Raw genomic sequence first — 5,612 nt, forward strand, 5'->3', positions numbered from 1 at the left:
ACGTCAGTGACGCCGGGAACTGCATCTCTGTTTATATTGCGGTTATGACGATAACTTTCTTAAGGACTGTACTCTGCGCCCACTGAGAAGTGGTGACAAGTGTGTGACTCCCAATGTCTGCGCTTTCAGTGCTCCCCATCATCCATCAGTGATTCCCGTTTCTTCAGTTACAGATAAGGAGGTGATGTCCACTGAGCAAAAGAAAGTTCAAGTTTTCGATTGGGGCCCTGCTACAAGATGCTTCAACCCTCGTCTAAGAAATATTGGGAGGACATTTCAACCTTCTAAAGTCAGGGACACTACTCATTCCATTTCTATTGGTCACGGCCCGGATTCTGTTTTCCCAAATACGGGACTCCAGTCAGTAGCCCCAGGAGGGGTCTCAACTTCCTTACCCTGAGTGGAGGTCCCAAGTCTCGCACCCCAGGAGGGGGTCCCAAGTCTCGCACCCCAGGAGGGGGTCCCAAGTCTCGCACCCCAGGAGGGGGTTTCAAATCTCTCACCCCAGAAGGGGGTTACAAGTGTTGTACCCCAGGAGGGGGCTTTCATTTCAAGTTTCATGCCCCAGGAAGGGGGGTCTTCATTTTGAGTTTCATGCCCCAGGAGGGGGCCTTCGTTTCGAGTTACATGCCTCAAGAGGAGACCATCGTTTCGAGTTTCACGCCCCAGGAGAGGGCTTTCGTTTCGAGTTTCATGCCTCAAGGGGAGGCCTTCATTTCAAGTGTTATGCCCCAGGAGCAGGCCGTAATTTCAAGTGTTACTCCCCAAGAAAGGATATCAAGTTCCATACCTCAAGAGGGGGTTCTGAGCCACTCACCCCAGGAGGAAGTCTGTGTTCTTGCATCCCAAAAGGGGGTTTCATATTGCGTACCCCGAAAGGAAAAGCCAAGTCAGGTTCCCCAGAAGGGGGTTTTAGGTCCCATACTCCAACAGGGAGTGTCAAGTTCTGTACTCCAGGAGGGGGCCTTGAGTCTCTCACCCCAAAAGAAGGTTTCGAATCTTGTTTCCCAGGAAGGGGCCTCAAGTCAAGTACCTCAACAGGGGTTTCCTGACCCTATACCCCAGGAGAGGGTTTCAAGTGTCGTACCCCAAGGAGGGGCCTCTAATGCTATTCTCCAAGATGGGACCTCAAGTGTCTCACCCCAGGATGGGGTTCCAAGTGTTATACCTCAAGATGGGATTCCCAGGGTTATACCCCAGGAGGGGATTTCAAGTGCCTCATCCCAAGATGGGGTTCCCAGTGTTTTACCCCAGGACGGGGTTCCCAGTGTAATGCCCCAAGATGGGGTTTGTGGTGTTATTCCCCTGGAGGGGACTTCAAGTGTCTCACCCCAGGTTGGGATTCCTAGTGCCATCCCCCAGGGGGGGATTTCGAGTATTACATTTCCGAAGAAGAGTTCAAGTGTTTTACCCCAGGAGGGGATTTCAAGTCTTGTACCCCAAGAACAAGGGTTTCCAAGTGTTACTCCCCAAGATGGGGGTTCAAGCATCATACCTCCAGAGGAGGTTTCTAGTTATGTACCCCGGCAGGGGGTATCAAGTCTCATAGTCTAGAGGAAAGTCTCAAGTTTTACATCTCAAAAAGGGATTTCAAAATCTGTATCCCAAGGGAAGATCTCCGGTTCTTTACTCAAAGAAGAATCTTCTAGTGTTGTGTCAAAGTCAAACGTTTTAGTGCCCCATCAGTTAAGAGGTTCACAAAATGACGCTACCACTATATCTATAGGTATCCCTCAGAATTCATCTGATGTTTCTATGCCCATTCTTTTTGATGGAGATATAACGCAATATTATGCCTTGGTGGATCATTTCATCGCTATTATGAAATCCTCGCCATGGTCTGAAATCTAGCCTACTAATGTAGTAAAATTTATAATTTCATCTTTCCGAGGTAAAGCTTGGGACTGGGTTGAGCCTATTTATGATTCAAAGGATCCGATGCTGTCAGATTTAGTAGCCTTTACTGCGGCAGTCATTAAAGAATTTGGTCCAACTTATCCTTACAGTTCTCTCGAGGATACTCATCTCAACAAAGTCTCAAGTTCTGGGGTACCACCCTCTGCTATTAAGCTCAGATGCATTTCTTTGAGTCCTTCTCAAAAAGATCCAGTACAAAAACAACCTGTCCAGAAGGATAAGACTCAAGGAGGCATAAGGATGATGAATTATAACACAGATTCTGACTATGATCCTGAGTACGATGAAAAAACAATTTCGGTAGTTCCCATGAAAGACACTTTGCAACTTAAGTCTTCTTCTTCTTCAAGTGGTTCAAAAAAGTCTCGGAAAAAGAAGAAGAATCGATGACTTCCTGGTGACCAACCTTTCTTGGACCAAGATGACTATTTCTTCCAATTATTAGTCTCAGAATTCATCTGGTATTGGGAACCTTGTTCTTCTAAATTTTCCAGTTCTTATTGTATCTTCAAGCAAGATTTTCGAGTTTCCTGTGTTTTTCAAATATATTTTTTGTGTCTTTCTGAGGAGTTCTAGTTGAGCCTTTATGGGTGTTCGGTGCCCACCCTAAAAGGAGGGGGTACTGTCAGGGTTCAGCCTAGGATCGGCCTCTCTCACCTCCTTGCCGGCTTCCCCTGACTTCCTTGCGGTCAGACGTCTGGTGCAGTGATGGATGTGGGGCTGAGTATTCTGCCTTAGGTGCTTTTTGCGAGCTTCCATGGTCGGCTGTGTGTGCTGGGTATCGGAGTTCCCATCATGGGTGTCGCCATGACAGTTCCTCTCATGTGACAGTACTCCTAACCCATGGTAGCATGATTCAGTCAGCTGATGCTGTGCTCCAGTAATCTGCTACCCCTGGGTATAAATCCGCCTCCAGAACTCCAGGAAGTTGCTGTTCAACTTCTTCTCTGTTCCAGTGATCCCAGGGTTGCTCTGTGCTAATCTTTCAGAGAGTTACTGCAGCCTGTTCACAGTTCTCCAGTTTCCAGTATTAGCTTCCAAGCTATTCTTAGTCTGAGAGTAGTTCTCTCCCAGTATCCAGACTGTTTTGTTTTCTATGTCTATGTGTCTTTGTATATGTGCTGCTAGTATTGCAGCTTCCTTGTGTCACTGAGGTGTCAGATTACCTGCTGGTATTAATTAGCTCACAGCTGGACTTCCCAGCACATATCTGTGTCAATCTGTCCTGTGTCTTGTCAGTGCAAATCTGCACTTGCATTTAGCATTCTCCTAGTGTATGCCTGACTTCTCTTTGTGTCTTGTCTCTGCCAATCATTTCCAGCATTCCCATATATTCCCTGAGTCCACTCTGCTCTTGTCTGTGCAATCTCCAGTATATGTCTGTGTTCTTTGCTCAGTGTCTTGTCTCTGGTAATCCGCTTCAATCATTTCTAGCATTTCCATATATTCCCTGAGTCCACTCTGCTCTTGCCTTGGCAATCCCCAGTATATGTCTGTGTTCTTTGCTCAGTGTCTTGTCTCTGGTAATCAGCTTCAATCATTTCTAGCATTCCCATATATTCCCTGAGTCCACTCTGCTCTTGCCTTAGCAATCCCCAGTATATGTCTGTGTTCTTCTGCATACTTAACTGTTTCCAGTCCATGCCTGTGTTATAGCATTCAGTTCTATTTCCAGAGTTCATTCATTCCATTCACCTCCAGTGCTATTGCATTTTTTATAGTTTCCGGTCTTCGGCCATTCCCAGGTACCTGTCTAGAGGGCTGCGACCCGCTCACTTGGTGCAGCTGAAAACCAAATCCCAATTGGAGGGGTCACTGGAGTAAACCACCAAGTGAGTTAGACTCCGCGCCTCTGGGCAGGTCTAGCCAAAACTGGGTTTGGCCACAACTAGGAGACCTAGTCTAGTCACTCCCCTAGTCACCCGAACCCCTCGGCTCACCGTCCTCCACAGAGGAATTCTTGCACTGGATCGTGACAGGGACAGCATGCGCCGTAGGCGTGCTGCAAAAAAGGGGCATGGTCTCAAAAGAAAGGGGCGTGGTCACACAATAGTATTTCCAATTACATTACACCACACAGCGGTGCAATCTTGATTCACATTACACCACATAGTAGTGTCCCTTTTTCATGTATGACACACAGCATTGCCCCTTTTACACAATGCCCACATTTGTGCCCTTTATACACAATGCCCACAGCAGTAGTGCCCCTTACACATAAAGCCCACTGTAGTGGTAGTGCCCCTTATGCAGTGCCCCCAGTAGTGGTAGTGCCCCTTATGCAGTGCACACAGTGATAGTGCCCCTTATGTACAGGTCACAGTATTGGTAGTTCCCCTTATGCAGAGCCCCCAGGAGTGGTACCCCTTAAGCAGTGCCCCCATTAGTAATCCCCCCTGTAATAGTGCCCCAAATAGTAGTGCCCCTTATGCAGAGCTCATAGTAGTGGTAGTGCCCCTTATGCAGAGCCCACAGTAGTGGTAGTGCCCCTTATGCAGTGCTCCCAGTAGTGGTAGTGCCCCTTATGGAGAGCTCACAGTAATGGTGCCCCTTATGCAGAGCCTCCCTAATGCAGTGCCCCCAGGAGTGGAGCCGCTTATGCAGTGCCCCCATTAGTAATCCTCCTGTAGTTGTGTCCCCAGTAGTAATGCCTCCCCAGGGGCGTATCTATAATTGGTGCAGAGTGTGCGGGGAACACGGGCCCCTGAGTCCAGGGAATCCCGCACCTCACACCCTGCACCCATAGTATTACTTACCTCTCCGGAGTCCCACGTCGGCGCGGGGGGCCGGCACTGTAAAAATGACTGAAACATAGCCGGTGCCGCCATTTTCCCATTGTTTGCGCATGCGCAGTACAGGGAAAATGGCCACCATGGCCATTTTCCCGGTGACCAGCGCATCCTCTATAGACTCTGGGCGCACTCTAGTGCCCAGAGTCTATAACTCTGGCGCTGGCCGCGCACAGCTCAGTGCGCTGCCGGCCGCCGGACAGAGAGTAGGGGGCCCGTGTCGGAGAATGCACACGGGCCCCCTCCTCTCTAGAAATTCCCCTGATGCCCCCTATAGTGAAACCGCTTAAACAAACAAAAAAAATAACCTAATACTTACCTTAAGCCCCGCTCTCGCGTCCACTGCCGTCTGGTCCGCATGGCTGCTCCTCTGAACTAACATGATGATGTCTCTCTCATAGTGCACTGCGGGAGCCGGAAGCCGTAGTTCAGGAGTGAGCTCCAGCCTCCAGATTCCGTTGGCGCTGCGGGGAGGGAGTCGGACACCCAGTGGTAACAAAATCTCAGCAGGCCCCCGGCAAATGGAGCCTCCCTGCGGCGTGGCCGAGGTGGGTCGAAGTAGGCAGTACTGGTTCCATCTCCACTTTAACCCCTGCTTGTTATTACATTATATAATAGTATAATTATAAATTACTATACACAATAAAAGCATAATAGAACAAGCTAAAAATTATAATTTTGGAAACTTAGAAAGGAGAGAAAAGAAAAGAAGGTTGATGGACAGAAATGGCTATAGCTCTCAATATTTAATCAATCTGTAATTTCTCGACATTACAGTAGACTTATCACTATGGTTCTGGTATTCCTGCAGTGGAATTTCAACTCACAACACAACTTGCCAGTCCTGTATCTGACAGGCAATTCCTAGCACAGGGCATACAGTAGTATTGACGACTGTATCACAGT

Source organism: Taudactylus pleione, unplaced genomic scaffold (genome assembly GCF_031769625.1).
Source record: "Taudactylus pleione unplaced genomic scaffold, aTauple2 ptg000066l, whole genome shotgun sequence".
NCBI lineage: Eukaryota > Metazoa > Chordata > Amphibia > Anura > Myobatrachidae > Taudactylus > Taudactylus pleione.